Here is a 19,456-nt window from a genome sequence, read left to right on the forward strand (position 1 = left end):
GAAGATTCCTCTAAATTCACGTTCTTTTGCGAATGAAAGTTGGTAGAATTGAGGAGAATCGAAACGATGTAACGTAATTCGTTACGGGAACGTATCTTCGTGGGAGATCGACGGAGGATGGTTCGTAGGTGAATCTCGGTGAAAGGGCCACGGAGAAGTGGCGTCGATTATCGTCGCTCTTTTCCCGTTAAACGGCGTCGGTGGCGATCCGTCAGACGAGAAAAGATACGAGTAAAGTGGAGTCTTTGGAAAAACAGCGAATATCCGTCGACTCTGATCGAGGATTATTATAATTATTACAAGGATGTACGAAACTAATCGTCCGGATCGTCCTAATGATCAGCGGAGGTAGAACGCTGACGGAATCAAATATAGAAACAAACGAAACAGCATCATCGTCTTCGATGCAAACAATTTCAAAGAACACGGCAGGATATGGACTTGTAAAGTTGCGGAGAGAAAATGAAGGGAAGAGAACGAAGGAAGAGGTTCCTTAGTGAAAGAGACAATGCGGTTGCAAGTCGGTATGGATATGTCAAACGCAGCCAAGCCATAGTAACTACTTTGAATTTCCAATTTTGCGTCCGTCTTGCACGTTCACTGTTGTCTATAGATAAAACGTCGATGCGAGACAAACGCCGAGGAGAATCGTAGAAAGTGTGTCGCATCTCGTTTGCCTCTTCCAAATTATCGATCTATCGTACAATTTATTACCCGTGTTCGAGGTTTTACTTGCAATTGTTAGAATAACGATATACCGATTAAATATCCAATTAAATAAAGATAAAAACATAAGGCTGGTCTTTCGTCTTTGTCGCATTGTCAAAAATCAATCGTTCCGCGTGATCCCATAAAATCAAATCCACGATAGTTAAACGCGATGAGATCAGGCGCAAACGTCTGCCAAATGAGACTGTCAATGAGAATTAAGCGTTTGCGTTTGTTTGTGATTCTGCGTAACGAGTCTTAAGAGCAACTTTCCTGGAAATCTTCGAGCGCTTCCAACTATTCGATAAAGCATTTTCAAGACATAAATTTATATACGTAGGGTAAATTTGATCGCGACCTCTTCGGATACCCTGTACGCAGAACTGTATAACAACTTTATCTATCCGACAATTCCAACGCAATAACTAAAAAATAACTTTATCAAAACAACTTTAATGTTTCAATGTAGCTACCATAAAATCTCCAACGCGAGAAAGGAGAGAAAGGAAAATATAAAAATTAAATAAACGCACACAAACATAGACAGAGTTATGAGAGTTATTCGTGCGGGATAACAAAAGCTGGTTATATAATTATTGAAGCGACCGGCCAATATTGGCTGGTTGACTAAACTTTTTTACGCACCGGAAACGTGCTCGTCGAATAACGTTTTGTATTTTTCGCTACGGTTTTCATAAAACATCGATTTCACCAAAGAGAGAGAGAAAAAAAGAAGAAAAATAAAAAAGAGGGAAAAAATTGGCAAACAACGAAATCACGGTTGTATGTCGAACATCTTTACCGCAAGCCATTGCAACTCCATAAACTAATAAACAGAACCACGGTGGTTGAATTTGTTTTTCTTTTTTTCTTTTTTTTTTTTTTTTTTTTTTTGGAACGGACCGCGATGTTTGTATCCAATTTTTCTTTTTTCCTATATTTGTTTTGTGAAAATGGTTAAATAAAAGTTGTGAAAATACAGGAGGTGAAACAATGAAAATTTCGATATGTTTCTTTGTTGAATAGAGTTACGGAAGTATTGAAAGTTTGAGGATGATTTGAAAGCAATATGATAGCGTTTGCGTATGCTGTTACATGTAGCAGCAATGGCGTGTAAATTTATTTACGCTTTCGATGCAACTCGATTAAACGCGATCTAAGCTACACGATTAATCGAATATGCAAGAACATAGCTCACAGGCAAACGTCGAAATTCAAGGCTGCTTTCGAATTTCGAGCGAGACCAATTTCAAGTATTCGCAAGAGACCGTCGCGTAAAATCTGCAATCAATTTATCGCGTAGTTATCGAGAAATTGTTGATAAAGGTCGATGCACGCGTTCAACGCATATGGCGGATTTGACGAATATTCAAGAATCGTATCGAAATTGACAGAAAATTAGCAGTTTTCTCTTAAATGCTAATGAAAAAATGGGTTCGATTTCTGGAGGAGCTAGGCGAAGCACAATATATACGTTTAGACGTTCGAATAGATGGCGACGATTCGTTGAAATACGCCATTTTCTTGAACTAGAGCTAATTTCGTAAAAGAAAATAGTTTGTAGTAAAAAATATACCGTATAATATAAACCTGAGACGTATCGACTCTATCGATATATATCCGATTGACTCTATATCGAATTTGGAGGCTGTGCCCTCCCTATAATTGTCAGGCGTGTACGTCCATATCGGTTTGAGAATAGGTTCGGTCAATAGTCAAACGGTGACCAAAGTTTTCTACGTCTGGAAAAAGTAGCGTGAGTTCGTCAGAAAATATTCCAATCTTTCTCGAGGTATTCAGCAACGGGGAAAAAAAAAAGAGGAAAGAAGAGGAAGAAGAAAATTGCATACGTTCGACTGAAAGGAAAATCCTCGTACGCGATACGAATCCCATCTCGGTGAGAAAGCCTTTCCAGCCGATCTGTCGGCTTATTTTCACCGGTTTGGCAGAGGCGACGATAGAAAAGAAGAAGAATCGCGGCCGACGTCGCGGTACACGCGTCTACTGAATTTCAGCGACAGGCCCGAAGAATGTCGAGTATCTGTGACGATAAATCCCCTCGAAAAACTGAAAAGGAAAACGCCACGCGTTGATTCGTCACTTTCACGCTACAGAATACCACCTTTTAAAACGTTCCGCAAGATGTATTCTTGGTACGTCCAAGACATTTATCCAATCATCCTGACGAAGGACGGATAGATGGCCTTTCGGTAGGTGAACACGCCAAACTACATGAACACGTTCGAAAACAGCTTGATCTGCTTCGGATAAACTGTAATTATTTCAAAATAACTCGAAGCCAAGGAAGACGACGCGTTATTTTAACTAATAAGTTTCCGATATTTATTATTTAATTCGTCTTGGAATATCCGTCTGTCTTCAATCGATCGAAATTTTCATTAATAAACGGAGTCGTATATTATTAGCCGTTAATAGGCAAAAACAAATGACAGCGACCGTAATCCTAGCCTCTCCGTCTGACATACGTAATGTCGCGTGTACGAATGCGAACAAGTCGTTTAAACGCGATTCAATAGTATACCTCGATATATATTCGTGAGATTATTATCTTTATGATCGAATTAGATCGTTGCAATTTAATGCAGTTATTATTACATTTAAAGCATCGTTAAATGGTTTTCATTTGAAACATAGGAATTAATAGTTCTGGTGAGGAGAGACGTACGGAAAGAGACGGAAAAGGGACTCGTAGAAAGAGGAAAAACAAACGATTTGAACTTTGTGTGCAGGAACACGATCGTTGCAAAGTTCCTATATTTTAGAACAACGACAAAATGAAACGGTTTGCCGTCGAACGAATTTGTTTTTTCGCAAGAACGGAGCAATGGGAGGATGAAAAATTGTCAAAAGCCCGGGATCGATTCCATGTTTTCCGAAGAATCGTGTGATTCGAATGTATCGCAGAATCCATTAACACTGGGGGGAGGGGAGGGTTTGCTTACGTTTCTTCTTCAAATACAGCAGCGGAAAATTTTAGTCGCCCTTTACACATTTTTTTCTCTCGCTTAAGCCTCCGTTCTTCTTTAGAGAATGTTCGAAAAATCCAGACCTGTTTAAAGATTCGATAAAATATAAAGAACCGTACGAAAATGTAATAAAACTAGAAAAAATATACCAAGCATGGATAGAATATATATCGAAAAAGAAAAAAATATATAAAAGAATATATATAAAAAATATTCAACGATAATAGCAGATGCTGAAAATGTATGAAAATACAAAAACGAGCGACGAAATGGCATAAAATAGTCGAAAATGTATATAAAAAAGGATGAAAATTTAACAGAGGGCGACGGAACGTCAAGATACATCGAAAAGTACAAAAAATGCAGCAAATTCGAATAAAGTATCGTAAAACGCTAAATTCCATCGCAAAACGTTCAAAGTCACGATGGGACGCCTGCGAACAAGCCCTATTGTTAATCCAATAGCCGGAGTATTTTGCAAAATGCATTTTTGCAAAAAATTATCCGATCGATGGCGACAAATCGGACGCGTACGCTGCCACGAACGCACGAGCCTACGTAGAATTGTCCACGGGACAATTTCCCGGAAATATATCGGGAACTAGGACGGGCCCCGCCTATTAACACGTAGAGGAAAAAGTTGTTGAGAATTACGTGTTCTACCACCTATTAGAAGATCGATCATCGAAATCCTCCGACTCGAGTTCTATCCGTGCATCTTGTCTGGTAAACTCGCGTTATCAAATCGGCGAATCACGAGCATATCGTTACTATCAATCTGGAAAGCGTGCACAGCGCGTTTAAAAAAAATAATTTAATTTACGGTTCGCCGATGTAATTCTACGAACTTTTTGAACGAAGCAGTTGGTGAGATATTTTCGTGGATCTTAAATGCATCGAAACAACGTTCAAAATTACGACGAAGCAGCAACTACTCGATAAAGTGGAAGGAAACGAGGCAAAAACAACGTGGAAATTGACACGAAGGCCGGCGAGATCACAGAGATCTCTGGATCTGTGGGCGTGATTAGCGTGCGAATTCGATGACGGTGCGGTGCGCCGCAGTGACATCGGTCGCGGTATGCCGTTTGATCTTTGCACGCAAATGTTTACGGACCCATTAGGACTCGGATTGTCTCCCGGTGTCGCTAGTTTCCGGTCTCTATGGATTCGATCGGTGGCCAAATCGACGTACCGGTCGCGCAAACGAAACCGCTCGCTATCCGCAGAACCTCGCGGATTTGATCAGCGAAAACCAATGCAACGGCGATCGCCTCTCACGGCTCTACGAGCTTCTGTATCGTCGCGCCGATTCGAAATTAGGTCAATTAATAACGATGGACGAAGCCGAGCTTCCGGCGAAAATTCGGCGAAACTAGCCGCGCGGAGATTATGCATCGACCGAGAATGTTCGGATTAGTTCCTTTGACGAAAATTACGTTCCAGCTACTTTGAATCTCGCTCAAAGTTTCCTAGATCGTCGATACGGCCAGGTTGTGGTTAAAACCGGTATTCACCATCTTTTTGTGCAATCAACAAACGCACGGTGTGTTCTGTTTAACTGGAAATGCTCAAATATCTGGAAAAATACGAGCGATGCGAAAAAATGTATCGGACAAAAAGTCGTACGGTATCGAGAGGAACACGCTGTGCTTTTATCTATTTGACCTTACGACGACAACGATATCGTACAGCTTTTGTCGGAAACATTTTTTTCCTACGATTCATATTTTTCTAGATATTTCCACGTTAGAGGCTTCCCGGTTAAATAGGACGTACTGTACATCAAGCGAGATATTAACCGTTTATTTTAACGATATTACTTTACAGATGAACGTTTAATTACGGTTGCATATCTTGACGGATAGCTGGCGATTTTTTTTTTTTTTTTTGCCCTGTCGCCAAAATAGCGAACTCCCTCTTTCCTCTATTTAAAAAATAATTTTTCGTGCGCATAGCGTAGACTTGATTTCGATAGTTACTTGGAATTTACCTGAAACGTATGATTAATTAGGTACGCTTGCACGTATACCGTATACGGTATTTGTTTTGAAATTTCATAGATATTTCGCGACTTTCTTCGTTCAATTGATATCTATCTAACGATATAATCTATTTAACTAATTAATCGATGTAATTCGAGGAGTTTCTTCGAATCGACAATGACGTTGTACACATTACCGATTTCAATAGAGATTTACTAATTAACTAATCGAGCGAACTGACTAAACTAAACTGACGTTCAAATTGATCTCTTTGATGAAAATTACGTGGATGCTTTGACCGTCCTTTAATGTTCCATACGTGCATAACGATCGGTTTCCGAATGTTCGTAGAGAAAACACGTGTTCTATTATAATAGCTTGTCCGATAACCGGATCCTTTTTATTTAGAAAATTCACATTGGCGATTCCGATAAAACAGTAACGACGATGCGATAATAATAAATAATAAATCAAGTAACAATTGTTCGTACTTCGAAACTATGCAGATCGAGTTTGACCGACTGCTGAGCAATATCGGAAGCCTAAGTGCTTAGGATGTTGACCGATCTGACTTGGAATATCGAATTGGAAGCCTGATTGCTTGCAGAGTGACCGGGTGATACTAAATGATTATTTACCGACTAATTATCGATTGTCTAGATACGTGTGTCTGATTGCTTCCAACATGAAATGACTCTGGATAATTGCTTCTGCAACTGATTACTAATTAATTATTGACGAAACGAAATAATCGATCGCTATCGTACCGTATGACTGTGCCAAATGACTGTTTCTGTACAAATTTACTGACCATATAACTCGATGAATCGATACTTCAAGTTTCACGTTGAATATCAAAGTTTGTTAATACGATGGTTAATCGACCGTTTAAATACTTTTCTGTGATCTCTGTGAAACAGTCCGTACTTGTCCCATGTAAATTGCGCGAATTAACGAGATCGATCGCTTTTGGTGAAATAAAATTGGTACGTTTTAGCGAAACAAAACTGGCAAGTTTTAGTATAGTAAAATTAATAAATAATAAACTTTGCTAAAATAAAATTGATATTTAAATGGGTGAAATTGAAAAGTGGCAAATAAGACAAACGCGAAGATACCTACACAACCAATGTTTCGAATATTTTCACGAAACGGGGAAATCCTGCGACTCGAGCTTGGCGGCGAATTTCAAGGAAGTCGCGTTAATTCACGACAGGAGAAAAAAAGGTTGCAAGTTCCAACAGGCGTTCTTTTGTCGTGAAATTGAAGAAATAAAATCGAGTGGACCGGACAATAGCTTGTCCGCGGTTCGTCGTCGATCTCCCGCCTCTTTTCTGCCCCATGGCCGGTCCTAATTAACCCCCGCATAATGGAGCGTGAGGGGTGAGATGCAGGTTAAGGGCTGCAGAGACGACTGGCTTTGATATTTAATCACGTTTAACGCAAGCGTCGAGGGGCCAGGTCGCTTTTAATTCTGTTTGTACCGCGAAAGGCAGAATTTCCTGGCCGCCACGCTAATCGCGCAAAGGATCACGGCGACGGATTATGGCGACCCCACGCCGACCATTCTACCCGAATTACCGCTTTCCGTCTTTCGTACGTTCCTCTCTTTTCTTTATGGATTAACCTCGTTCCTTTCAAACGAATTTGCCTTTCGCCATGGTTTTACCGTTGTTTTACTTGGCAGTGAAGTTTCTGCCGAATCTTTCGGGCAATGGTAAAAACACGTTCTTCGATTACAATAGCGAAATCTACTTTCGATTCAAATTCGGTATATCGCGCGTGACACCAAGCACTCGTCGCAGCTTTCTGCTGCTTCGAAACGTTTGTTAACAGCGAGTGCTGTCTCTTTGCATAACCGCGATAAGTTTGCGTTTAGCGTCGCGATAGAAGGAACGAGTTTCCTTCTCTTTATACTTAACGAATCTCTTTATACTTAAACCGTTGAGAATAGCGTTACGAGCATTCGCAATCTACGATGATTATTTCGTTTACTTGTTTCTCTGACGAGTTCCACCGCTCTCCGTCATCTTGTTACACCGTCAGATTATCACAATCTTCCAATCCCTTTACACTAGCCAATTTCTCCATGCCAATTAAACATTCGAATTACCGCCGCATTAAAGACAACGCGATTAATACGAAGCGAAACGGTTAAAAGGGGCAGACGAAATGACAAATTGCGAAACGTCTTTAGAGAAATAGGAAGGAAGTTTCGATTAAGCGGGACCAGTCGGACAAACCGTGGCCCTTAACGAACGCTGGAGGCTCGTTGTTTCTCCAAACGAGCGCAGCAAACGGGTAGAACGTAAGATTCCTTTGTAATTCGGTTTATCCTCGCTCCAGGCCCTTTCCCTTTGTCCCGGTATTTTTCATTCTCCCGGTGTATTCGCGTTGAACGTCAGCGAAATTCGCCGCGATAAACATAAAATAACACAGAGAGGGGGGGGGGGGAGTGAAAGAGACGAAATTGGCGATTTAAGATAGTTCTCGAAACTCAAGATTACTCTCAAATTTCGAGCAGAACTAATTTGCAGAATGTTTCGTTTATTCTTTGATATCGCGTTTGAACATCGCGATGAAATAACGTTTTTTTTTTTTTTATTTTATTTTGGTTTTTACAATTTATCCTGAAGGACATTTGGCAAAGTGTTGTATCTCATTGGTAAATAAAAAAAAAATAAAATAAAATAAATATAGCATGTGGGTGGCTACCCCCAGCGGGGTGCCAGCTTCGTGTTTTCTAAGTTATATCTTTTATGACGATGAAATAACGTTGAACGAGGAATTAAGGGATTTTTCATTAGGGTGAAAGCGGCAGTCAAGGTAGTTGGAACGGTGGTAGCGTATGTAAAGATCTTTGCAGCGATCGAATTTCTGCGAACTGGCAACTTCTCGAGGCCTGAACATTGTTCGAGTTACAAGTCGAAAATCCTGATACGGTAAAAATTCATTTATCGCGTCGTTCGAACGATTCGAGCAATATCGAACTGAATCGAAAATTGGAGAAACGATTATAGAAACATAAAATTAATCATTTAAAATTCCTAACGTACTTTTCACCGGGAGAGCCAAAAATGGGAAACAAGATGTAGCAGATCAAAGCATTGAACACGTTGGTGGGAAAAAAAGCGGAAGAAACAAAAGCGAACATTTCAAATTCCGCTTAAGCCACCGTTCGTATACCACGGATTCTTGCAAATACTGGCGCAAATCCGAATTGTGGACGCGGTGGAATTTGGATTAAGGAAGGGAATAACGAGTAATAATCGCGTCGTGCGCAATTGGAAGTTGTTGAACCATTCGTTAGGGGAAAAATGGGCCTTCCGTAAGCCTCGATAAATCGAGCCACGAACCGGAATTTTCGTTCTGCTACGGCGGGAATCCCGTTCAGGACTTTGCTGTTGCGTATCACCCATAAACTTTCCCCTGTTTTTTCTCCGCTAAGCTGCTTAATTCTCGGAACGTCGCTGAATTCCTCGCCAAGTTTTGTTTTATCGAATGGAAACTGATGTTGATTTAGGATCGTCTCTGGATATCGCGAGCAATCGACGAGTCGAAATGGCGAAGCATGTATTAAGCGGTAGAAACAGAAAAAGAAATTAAAAAGAAAAGAAACGAAGGAAATTCTTAAAGAGGAACGGTTGGAAAAATTGGATGCTACAATTGGAGCATAACGAATTATGGCATTATTTGGTAGTAAAACGAATAACATCGATTATTACGAGCGCGTAAACAGACTGTCTTTCACATTTTTCATCTGCTGTATCTCAGCAACTGCCATCTATCTACTAGTCTACTGCCATCGGATTCCCTAGATTGCCTCGTCGTGGGGTATCGTCGGGTATCAAAACACAGTTGGAAAGTCACGGGACGAAAAACCGGCGAAAAATTGCCTGCTTTTTTTAAGTTATCGTTTATAAAACGATGCAATGGCAGGACGAAACGAAACGGAAGCAAACGAACGAACGGAAATCTGAGAAAGAAAGGAAGAAACGGTGGGAAACCGACAAACATCGCGACGAAAGCGAAGATGGAAAGTTTTAATGGTGGCGGAACGCGAGCAACAGAGTCCGCCATGAAATATGCAAAGGCGTAGGAGCGTATTGGAGGAGGACGGGCAACATAATCGTCGCGGCTCGCACCATTGTTCCGGCCACAATGCGGACGTATACAAAATGCGATCCTGATAAAAGTCGTTGCAGAAACGTCGCCGTGGCGCGGCTCATGAATTTTTCGTCCGCGATTTACGTGACAAAAGCGAGCAAAAGGCGAGGAAGTGGGGGTGAAAAAAGAAAAAGGAAATTCATGAAACTGTATAACAGTTGCTGGGCCAACGAAGTTATCATCGCGATCCGAGTCGCCGTGCTGCTCGTCAAGGAAGTCGAAAATTATACGCGACACTAACGTCGCAACTGAATAAAAGATCGACCCCTGCAAATTGTCTCGCCACTGATTTTTATGATTTTTTAACCCGCTGATGAGATCACCGGGTCGGGTGCATAGACGCGCAGAGACCGGCAATGACGATTATACCGCGGATTTCTATGCATTTACAGGAAATTCGAACAGAGGAAAAATTGCAAATTAACAATTGGCAGAAAAGTGCGATACACGGTAATAATAATTTATCTGTACTTTAGGCTCGTAGCCTACCTATTATTGAGAATTCTTGCTCCTAGTTTCTTACGCTATATTATTATATATTATATTATACGTCGAGCTGCAAAAGTGCAATACAGCGAACGTCGTAAAATAAATTTTCTACCAAACACTCTGTTAAAACGTCCGTGTAAATCGATACTCGATAACAAAGTTACTCTTTAAATTATTCCATTATCCGGCGTGCTAATTTATATTTATCGCGTTTCCTTCCTTTTTCTATTTAAAAATACCGCGTTCGTAGAAAATCGGCGAATAATTTGAAACGCGTGGCAGATGAACGTTTAAAAAAAGCAAAAATTGCGTAAGGGTTCTCACTAGCGATATCGGTATCTCTTTTCTCTGCCTTTCGTTTTTTTCTTTTTTTTTTTTTTTTTTTTTTTTTGAAATTTCATCGTGGAATGTTTCGGTAAGCACGATCATACGCATCGGTTGCCTTTAACTCTAATTATTCCAGTATTCGTTTCTCCTTTTTTTCCGTTCGACCATACGTGCATTTTATTTTATTATTCCAGGTATAATGTATTTTAATATATACCGTATTTACCGCTGCACCGTTCTACAACGTATTCGGACGAAGAACAACGCTTCGATGTTTCCTCGCGTGGAATCCTGTTAATCGGTGAAATTTAAAACACTCGGGGCGATGTTCCGCCGTTACGTCGTTTATTTTTCCCTTTGCCCTTTTAAAGAAACGGGCACTGAAAATCCGATCCGGAATCGACTTTTCTCGCGTACAAACATTTTCCAAGTCGTTCAATGGTGTGTACCGAGATCGAGAACAGCGAAGATATTTAAAAATTGGAAAAATTACGATACCATGCTTCGTTCGGACGCTTGAAACGTCGAAATATCGGATACCGTGACGAGATGCGCAGAAATAGCAAAATTTGAAATGTAAAATCGAAGCGTAAGGTCGCTGAAATTTCATTTTAAGATTCGAACGTTTCGGAAAGAGATGTTTAATTTGCAGCAAAATTTTGTAATTCGATTTATCGCTCGTGCGCTCCGATCGCCATCGTGAAAAAACAACCCAACCCTTCGTGTACGATTTTATGAGAAATTGTGCAAAATTACCATCGTTATAAGATATTTCAAAGTTTTCGTTTACATTTAACGACGTTAATTGATATTCCATTATTTCGAAATGAAAATGTTCGATAACATAGCGTATTGAGAATTAACACGGCTGTGTATCTAATGTATTTGATCATTATTATTAACGGTCTATATCTCCTAATTGTGAACACTGCCCAAGTGCATATCGCGGTGATCGATATCAATAATATAGATCGCAAAAACCGGAATTTTCAAGAACTGAAGAAATAATAGCAAAGATTAAACGAACGGAAGCTAGAGAAAAACTCGTTTCGCCCGCTAGACATAACGAATACAAAACTCTCGCCGTTTTATATACTTTTACGCATTGTCGGCATTCCGTGCGCTCTTGCGTCTGCAATTTTTTCACAAGCGTATACAAAATCCGCAGCCTAACGACGACATCTTCCAACATAGGAATAGAAGGTTTCGTTCGATTTCCCTTAAACGTTCGGAAGCTGCAAAGGAATTTTTTTAACCAATGAAATCGACGACGAAGAATTTGAAGAAGCTTTCGTAAAACGGAACCGACGTGGGGAAATGGGAAGTGGGAAGTGGGAAGTGGGAAGTGGGAAGCAAACCGACAGGATATGAAAGCTCGTTTACTTCGAAATCCTGAAATCCGAATGAAAAGGAACTTTCGAAGAAAGAACATCGAGATTGCAATAATCCACGGAGATGAGAGTAATCGAGAGAACGAAAGAGGGGGAGGGGGTGGAAAATGTCTTTAGAAATGCCCGTGGTTCTAGCCATGGCCGTGTAATCCGGCTGTGATCAGCATGGCGGCCATTTTGACGAGTCCAGCGGAAGAGACCCAAGTAACACCTAATTTGTAATGTAAATATCCATCCTCTTTGCCGAGGGAATTAAAAAACAGCACCGCCAGCAGCGCTTTCCTTTCCTGTTCTTTTTTCTTTTGTCTCTGTTTTTGGCGCTGGTACGTCCCATACGAACCAGGTTCTTTGGAAAACTGAGTTGGAAAAGTTCCCGTTGCTTTGCCAGCAACGTATCGATATTGTACGCTGTCGTCCATCAGCCAATTTCGACGTATCGGCATCTTCGTGTTGATCGCGTCTTTCGAACGAGACCGACCGAACCGAGCGAACTTGGTTCTGCCTGCCTCGAAAAACTAAAACTGCCTTCTTCAGGGTGGTCGATCGACTCGCTTCCCTAAAAACAAGGGCCGATCGGCACCTGCGCGCCACTTGACGATTCTTTCGCAGGAATTCGTCCTTTCTGGAGCGGAGCTAAAGCGAAGTCGCTTGGATTACCGTGAGAAATTTCCTGCGAGTCGCAACGATCGACGCCGGTCGTGACCCTTCGGACTGCTTAATTCGTGGTACGACCGCGTGCGGCAAGTAACGAAACGACCTTCCTTCTACGCCCGCACACTCTAAACTAGTCTAAACTAAACAACACAGCCGTAACGCAAACCGCGCTAACGATGGTCGCTACAACTTTCTGTATCGTGGTGTAGCGTTCGTTGACGTTCGTTCGCGTGGCTCGTTCGGCACGCTTGCGTGAGAAATGAAATATTTATTCGATGAAACGATTCCTTCGACAAAGATCTTTCCGTAAACTTAAAAAATATCGTTTAACACGATCCTACCGATCGATCGAAGTACCTTCCGAAATAATTCCATTAATATCCTTCGATTTTCCAAAATATTGGCTATTTCGTCTATAGCTATAGTCTACGACTAGAATTTATTAATTTTCCAAAAAAAAACCATCGGCCGACCGAAAAAGAGACACATCTGCCAAACGAGAACACGCGCTAGCGTTTTTCGTAGTCGCTGCACATCGTCGTCACCCTTCAATGATCTCGCGTTATTCTATCCGCCACGCACTACCAACTCGAAAAAGGAGAAAGAAGCAAATAGAGTCATAAGGATGCACACGAGGCGAGGAACAAGAGAGATTAGCATTTTAATCGGTTATTCAGGGAACGAGGCTGAGTCGCATGGTCCAGTGGCTGCTTCGTACATCGACTTGCTCCAAAAATCGTTGAATTTTCTTTGGAGGCGCGACGACAAGGCCGATATTAGTCTCGTAGACGGTCTCGTTTGCATAGTCACCTCTTCTGCAGCGTTTAATTCGGTCGGACAGAGCGAAGGGAGAGTGTGCAGCGTGTAATTGGCTTGTTTTACACTGCGTTACACGGACGAGTTCGTCGCTCTTCCGTGTCCACGACCGGAAACGAAGCTACGCACTTTTTTTTTCGCTTAAACCATTCCCCGCTGCTTCCTACGTAACCAATTACTTGCATTCCAATTTTAAATCCACGGATAGAAATTAATGGAAATCAAATTTAACTGAGAAATTCTGAGAATTTAAAAGGTTTAATTAAGCTTCGAGCGTATAATGATCTCGCAATTATTCGTCGTATTAATTATTTCGCGAAATCATCAAAGTCGGATTCGTTTCGCCGTATACCGCAAATAATCATGGCACAAAAATCATTAATTATAGGAAGAAACGAGCGAATATCGTTGAAATATCATAGACGCGTAAAATGTCTCGTAGAAAACCTGGTAATTGATCTACATTAACGATTAACGCAAAACGATCGTAATTAATTAGAATTATTTGTCTATGCGATATAACGAAGCGGAATACGCGATAAAGATGTTGAAAAATTATACGCGGAAACGTTTCGCAAAGAAACAACGAATTCAACGTCGAATATTAATACGATGCGCGATCTTTCCATTTACATGGCCATTGTCGAAATTTTCGAATAAATTGGTCAGAAAATTGGACGAAACCTCGTACCGGATATCTTGTGATTTCTGTATATGTTTTCAAATCTCTGTCAAACTTTACCAATACAATCGTAGCAGCGGAGTACGAAGACGCGTAATGTATTCATAAAAGCGGCCTACTACCCCGTGCTTGTGGTAATTCCAACAACTTGGATCGTCGATACCGCTGAAATATGTTTACGCGAAAACGCGAGTTTTATTTATTCGTTTGCCCGTAAAAAGCGCGTTTGCCCGAGCCACCAGACAACCCGACGGCCGACAGAGAGAAGAAAGAGAAGCGGACGCGGAAATAAATCGCAAGGTGGAGCCGGTTGCCAAGAAATTCGTCGGGGCTCAGGACTTGGAAAAAACGAGGCAAAGAACGAAAACTCAATACCACGGGCGTATTTCGTGCAAACACGACCCCCTGAATTCAACCGTCTCGACTGTTGGCCGATTCTTGGTGGGCCGAGGCAAGAATCAGCCGCGGATCCACAGATTTATTATTTGCCGACGATTTGTCATTCGCGCGTCGCCTTCGAGTGGCCCATTGTGTGTGCCTTTGGGATCGAGATATCGACGCCACCAGCTGCGAGTCGAGCGATTTTCGGGATTCACCCGGTGTCGAGGGTGAAGTGGATCGATACGCGGATGTTGGATTTCATCTTGGCGAAAGAGGGTGGGCTTTGCTGCCATGGAATCATTGAATTACGGAATTATTTATTTACAATCGATCGCAAACGCCCTCTAAATATAAAATATAGCGGAGCAGGGACGACCGCATCGAAGAGGAAAAGGCAAATGAAAGTAAAGGTACGGGCAAAGATTGGTTTTATGGAAGATGGCGAGAGTATGGAAGGGAGCGGCGAAGACTCTTGGGTCTGTACGAGGCTCGGTGCGAAGGAAAAATCGAGACCAGGCGAGTACTAACGGAATGGCTTAGCGGTTTGTAACAAGGAACGAAGAGAATGCGTAAGAACAGTGGGGAAAATGACGCGATATCTGGAGAAGAATGGCGAAGGGGACAGCCGCCAGAGGCGACTGCTGTATGTTAGATTTTAGGGTATTAAAAGGGAGGAAAAAGCGTGAAAATATAGGTACCGAACTAAAGCAAAGGTAGATGCGTGATAACGTACATATTTTTCTATATATTATATATCAAGTATAGGTCAGCGTATACAGGTTAAAGCTGGATTTAAAGCTGGATCAAGCGATTAGATTCCAATGTTTTGACTCGCAATCGGCCGATTTAGCCCTTTTTCGAGCCATTCGATGAAAAGTAGACTGCAACGGCGATGGATTCGCTCAAAAAACGAATAGAACGATACGTACACGCATCGGTCAACGCTCGATACCGAACCGTGCGGACGATTCCAGCAACGCTGGAATTTTGTGTTCTCGCTGGTAAGGGTAAACAACGAATGGAAAAAGTAGATGCGGTCGTGCGATTGAACTGCTTGCTGGAACGACACCGCTGTACTGGCATGAAAACGTTGTTTACGTGGCTGCAGCTGCGATCCAATGCCGGCTCGGATCACCGAATTGGAACGCTATTACGCTGATCCAGACGATCGTACCTCCAATTCTCATCCGTCCAATTAGATTTTCGAATTCATAATATGGAACGCTTATCAATTAACGCTTATCTTTGGACGCTTTACCATGATCTATGTTTTTAACACGGACAGCAGGTTAAATTTCAAACATTCCGATGAAATTAGTCACGATCTTTGCGAAATTTTCGAAACACTTTTTACGAAACCCTAGGGTTTCGACTTTAAAAGCTCGACTTCTAAATTACGTCCACTTCTAAATTAGTAATAAGCGCAGCAGCGTTGTAATTCGGCAATTTCCCATCGGATTTTAATTGGAAGAGCGAAAAGCACGATACACGAAGTAGCCTTCGACCGGCAACGAGCAGAGTCTGGCTTCGATCAGGAGGTAGAACAGACGTTGCGCGTTGCATCGCGAAGAGCAGGCACGGATCAGCGCGTCATGGGACACCGTGTGTCAGTTTTAATTAGCAGGCCACCCGGCATCGATGCCAGGAAGCCATCAAACACGAGCCGCTGGCACGTTGCGGTCGTTAATAAAATTCCAGAGGCACCGTCTGCCATTCGCCGAGACGTGAAGTCGCGCGTCCAGCCATCCGTCCGCACTTCAGGTGCATTATTCACGTTCGATGGTGGACCATGGCCGCCTCGAGAGCTGGACGTCACGTAGAACACGACTTCCGGTACCGTCATCCGCCGTTCCACCTTATCCAACGTTATTACCGGTTATATCACTGATCTTTGCACAGCGGCAAATGATAATTGAAAAAGAATCCTAAGGGACGAACGATTATATATCGTATAACGAGGGAAGGCTTTATCGAAGGAAAGGAAGACTCACGAAAAAGTAAAAGATTCGCAAAACGAAAGGAATTATAAGGCAAGAGGTATCGTTGAACAACGAGGGACGAAGGTAAAACGGGAAATCCTAGATGAAATGAAATCGTAATGTAGTATTTTAGGATAATGCGGTAAATTTAACTAAAAAAAGAAAAAAAGGAAAAAAAGACACGAAATTAATATTTGTTCGACCAATACACCCCATAGAGATCGCAGAACGACCGTAAATAATCAGGAAACGACGGAATTCGTGAATCGATCGCAATCGGCTGCATCTCTCGACGCAGCGTCTCCTTGGTCCCCGATTTTGATTTCCTTCGGTTGATTTCTCATCAGGCGGACTAATGGGAAAGCGTCGCTGAATTTTCCAACCCCCGAACCTCAAACGCCAACCTTCTGATTTCTTTTCTTCGTCGAGCACGACGAGAACCCTCCGGTTCGTCGTTGTTGATGGAAATTAATGAGATCGATTCCGCGTTAAGGGATCGAATCCGAGTTTTCGAAACGCTTGAACAAACCGAGGAAACGCTCGAACCTCGCCACGATCCTCGATTATTTCTTACCGATGAACCGTCGACGAGAAAATTTCCTGATTTTGATAAGACGAAGACTGTGCCGTCTACGAGCATGTGGACATTCTGGTCGATTTTTATTAAAAGACCGATGATTCTTCCGACGTAAGCCCCAGTTTAAACAAATTAATCCGAAAATCTATTCCGCTAAAAGAAATCTTTCAGAATGTTTTTCGAAGAAAGACAGCAAATTTATTTCCTCGCCTGGTCCCATCCAAAGTCGCCGATTTTTTCTAAAAGCGTCTTTACAACGATAATACTTGATCGTTTCAGTCTGCCGGACACGAAAAGGGACATTTCGACGCATATATTTATAAACTATTAATTGGTGCTATTAACCTAGTTACTGCCTATCCGCCTAACGTAAAAGCATCCGTATATCTCTAATAATTAGAAGAACGAAAATCCCATCGAAACGAAGATACAAAGAAATTAACGAAAGATCGTTTCCCCTCCTATCGTTTTACTCTCAATGATTAATCTATCGTAATAACCAAGTTATACTATAGTATCGCGATTTACCATCGATTCGTAATGCAGAAACATCAGAATCTAACGCAAGTGCGCAGAGCTAATCTTTGCAGGGAGAACTCGGTGGTTTCCATGCAGGAGCGATTGCGTGATCGCAATGAAACGAACTGGGATAGCGGGATATCGAGGGTCGCTATCCCTTCGCAACCCTGTGCGTGTTCCTCGTTGCCGTGCAACTGTCTATTCCCAACCGTTAATCCCAGCAGCGTTTCCGGTCGGGGGGTAAGTCTACCGAGTGGACATAACGCGATATTCGTACGAAATTTCGGCTATGTTAAACAAAGTGAACCGAAATTAGTGACCCAACTGGCGATAGAATAAAATGCTTCCAGACGCATTTAGAACGCGTGGAACGGGTTGGCATACAATTTTCTCGAGCGAAAAAGTTCCTTCGCCATACCTTTTTAAAAACCGAATACGTCCAATGGATGGAACGCGTAGGAAGCGATGGGATATCATCGAACGAACCTTCGTGCTCGAGGAAATGGACTTTGAACGATTGCGTCGATTATTTTTTCCGTCGTAACGGTAAATTCTTTTACCAGGTTACATAAGGAAGATATTTATCGCGGTTGTTTTACAGTTGCTCGAGTGATCGTTTAATAATAGGAAATTCGGCCGTGCTATTCTTTCCTCTCTGAACGCTTCGGAAACACTAAATGCACAATCGAGTGCAATTAATCCTCGAAATCGTCGGCAATCAACGTTCGCCACTCGTTCGTTTCAAGTAGGCACTTTTACCTTTAAAATGGCCGTCCACCAAAATTATGATATCGCATTGTGGTTTACGGCTGGTTCTCAAATACGAGTAAGCTGGTCGTTTACGCCGAAATTCCACCGTTTCGCCGAATAATATCGTAAAAATCAACGCGACAAAGTTTCACAGCTTTTTAGCGAAAAATAAGGATTCCATAAAGAGCGGATTAAGCTTTTCGGTAATGAACGAACAAAGGGAAAAGAAGTTGCGCTTTCGAAGCGCCTAACAACACCACGCGTGGCGAGCGACTGACCCACTACACACGACGAACTTTATTATTAAATATAATATGGATATCCCTTGAAGCAGGTGGTAGCGTGAATGCAGCTGGAGTTTGAATATGGAATACTGGCTTCAACGCAGGTGCAGAAAACCAATATGTATGCTCCAGCGTTATCTCGCTCGTATTTGAATTTGGCATCGTGGCGTCAACCAGGACTAAGTAAGTAATCCCTCCGATACTTACATACCGTTCACAAGTATCCAGATTCCTATTAGGATCGATTTCTATCAACGAGTAATCGTAAAGTACGTCGAATTCGAAAGATTATTTTTATAAATTTCAGCGCGAATTAACGGCCAACTATTAATTACGACAAATCAATAACTATGATATCAAGATCAGTATTTTCGAAGCGTTCGAGAAAACGACCAACATATACGTATACACCTATCGACCAAAGGTAGAAACTTTTTAACGAGCTCCGAAGCGGAATGCGCTTTCTTTCGACTATATACGCAACTACTTTTAACAAAAAGTACAAAATAATCCAATAAGATACCGGGTAATCCTGAATTTGATTACTACGTCGCGTCTACGCGGCATTCGTTCAATTAATCGAACAGAAAACGCAGTCGATGTTTCGCGACGTATCTTTGCAAATTTCACCGCTAGCTCTGTCCTTGTTATTCGTAAAAAGATTGACTTGCCAATCGAGATCCAACGTAGTCGCACATTATGTATTAGGAGGAACAGCAGCGTTACGCGAGAAACAATCGCACATTTTTAATTCAAATCG

At 41.9% G+C, this 19,456-nt stretch overlaps 1 protein-coding gene across 7 annotated transcripts in view; it reads right to left on the bottom strand.

Annotated features, from left to right (window-relative positions):
• Positions 1-19,456, bottom strand: part of LOC132914430 (polypyrimidine tract-binding protein 2) — a 442,018-nt gene that overhangs the window by 412,423 nt on the left and 10,139 nt on the right. The gene's annotated exons all lie outside the window — the stretch shown is intronic.

Source organism: Bombus pascuorum, chromosome 15, assembly GCF_905332965.1.
Source record: "Bombus pascuorum chromosome 15, iyBomPasc1.1, whole genome shotgun sequence".
Lineage (NCBI taxonomy): Eukaryota > Metazoa > Arthropoda > Insecta > Hymenoptera > Apidae > Bombus > Bombus pascuorum.